General features: G+C 42.1%; 1 non-coding gene across 1 annotated transcript; it reads right to left on the bottom strand.

The window, feature by feature from the left end:
* Positions 1–666: 666 nt before the first annotated feature.
* On the bottom strand, positions 667–774 carry LOC130977826 (small nucleolar RNA R71). The gene has a single exon (XR_009085501.1). It is a non-coding gene; the product is annotated as a small nucleolar RNA R71 (small nucleolar RNA).
* Positions 775–2,264: the final 1,490 nt, after the last annotated feature.

The following is a 2,264-nucleotide window of genomic DNA, read 5'->3' as shown; positions in this document are numbered from 1 at the left end:
ATTCGAACTCTATCTCACTAAGTTCGAATTCTCTACTTCTTCTTTCTATTTCTCTTTTCCTCTGACACCTCAAGGAATCTCTATATTGTGACATAGAGGATTCCACATTTTTCTTGTTCTCTTCCCTTTCATATGAGCAGGAACAAAGACAAAGGCATTCTTGTTGAAGCTGACCCTGAACCTGAAAGGACCTTGAAGCGAAAGCTAAGAGAAGCTAAGGCACAATTCTCTATAGAGGACCTAACCGAATTCTTCAAAGAAGAAGAACCCTTGGCAGCCGAAAACAACAACAATGCAAGGAAGGTGCTGGGTGACTTTACTGCACCTACTCCCGACTTCTATGGGAGAAGCATCTCTATCCCTGCCATTGGAGCAAACAACTTTGAGCTTAAGCCTCAATTAGTTTCTCTAATGCAACAGAATTGCAAGTTCCATGGACTTCCATTGGAAGATCCTCATCAGTTCTTAGCTGAATTCTTACAAATCTGTGACACTGTCAAGACTAATGGGGTTGACCCTGAGGTCTACAGACTTATGCTATTCCCTTTTGTTGTAAGAGACAGAGCTAGAGTATGGTTGGACTTACAACCAAAAGAAAGCCTGGACTCATGGGAAAAGCTAGTCAATGCCTTCTTGGCAAAGTTCTTTCCACCTCAAAAATTGAGTAAGCTTAGAGTGGAAGTCCAAACCTTCAGACAGAAGGATGGTGAATCCCTCTATGAAGCTTGGGAAAGATACAAACAATTAATCAGAAAATGTCCTTCTGACATGCTTTCTGAATGGAGCATCATAGGTATTTTCTATGATGGTCTCTCTGAACTATCCAAGATGTCTTTGGATAGCTCTGCTGGAGGATCTCTTCATCTGAAGAAGACGCCTACGGAAGCTCAAGAGCTCATTGAAATGGTTGCAAATAACCAATTCATGTACACTTCTGAAAGGAATCCTGTGAACAATAGGACAAGTCAGAAGAAAGGAGTTCTTGAGATTGATACTCTGAATGCCATATTGGCTCAGAATAAAATATTGACTCAACAAGTCAATTTGATTTCTCAAAGTCTGTCTGGAATGCAAAATGCACCAAGCAGTACTAAGGATGCTTCATCTGAAGAAGAAGCCTATGATCCTGAGAACCCTTCAATGGAAGAGGTGAATTACATGGGAGAACCCTATGGAAACACCTATAATTCTTCATGGAGAAATCACCCAAATTTCTCATGGAAGGATCAACAGAGACCTCAACAAGGTTTCAACAACAATAATGGTGGAAGACACAGGTTTAGCAATGGCAAGCCTTTTCCATCATCTTCTCAGCAACAGACAGAGAGTTCTAAGCAGAACCCCTCTGACTTAGCAACCATGGTCTCTGATCTAATTAAAACCACTCAAAGTTTCATGACTGAAACAAGGTCCTCCATTAGGAATTTGGAGGCACAAGTGGGACAGCTGAGCAAGAAAATTACTGAACTCCCTCCTAGTACTCTTCCAAGCAATACAGAAGAAAATCCAAAAGGAGAGTGCAAGGCCATAAACATGGTCGAATTTGGAGAGGAAGGAGAGAAAGTGAACGCCACTGAGAAAGACCTCAATGGGCGTGCACTGACCTCCACTGAGTTCCCCAATGAGGAACCATGGGAATCTGAGGCTCAAAATGAGACCATAGAGATTCCATTGGACTTACTTCTGCCTTTCATGAGCTCTGATGAGTATTCTTCCTCTGAAGAGGATGAGTATGTCACTGAAGAGCAAGTTGCTAAATACCTTGGAGAATCATGAAGCTAAATGACAAGTTATTTGGTAATGAGACTTGGGAGAACAAACCTCCTTTGCTCACCAAAGAACTGGATGACTTGTCTAGGCAGAAATTACCTCAAAAGAGACAAGATCCTGGGAAGTTTTCAATACCTTGTACCATAGGCACCATGACCTTCAAGAAGGCTCTGTGTGACTTAGGGTCAAGTGTAAACCTCATGCCTCTCTCTGTAATGGAGAAGCTAGGGATCTTTGAGGTACAAGCTGCAAGAATCTCACTTGAGATGGCAGACAATTCAAGAAAACAAGCTTATGGACTTGTAGAGGATGTTCTGGTAAAAGCTGAAGACCATTACATCCCTACTGATTTCATAGTCCCAGAGACTGGGAAGTGCATGGATGAATCCATCATCCTTGGCAGACCCTTCCTAGCCACAGCAAAGGCTGTGATTGATGTTGACAGAGGTGAACTGATCATTCAAGTGAATGAAGAATCCTTTGGGTTTAAGGCT

This window comes from Arachis stenosperma, chromosome 4 (assembly GCF_014773155.1).
Source record: "Arachis stenosperma cultivar V10309 chromosome 4, arast.V10309.gnm1.PFL2, whole genome shotgun sequence".
Lineage (NCBI taxonomy): Eukaryota > Viridiplantae > Streptophyta > Magnoliopsida > Fabales > Fabaceae > Arachis > Arachis stenosperma.
Note: the sequence above shows the minus strand (reverse complement) of the source record. Positions and strands in the feature narration are given on the sequence as shown.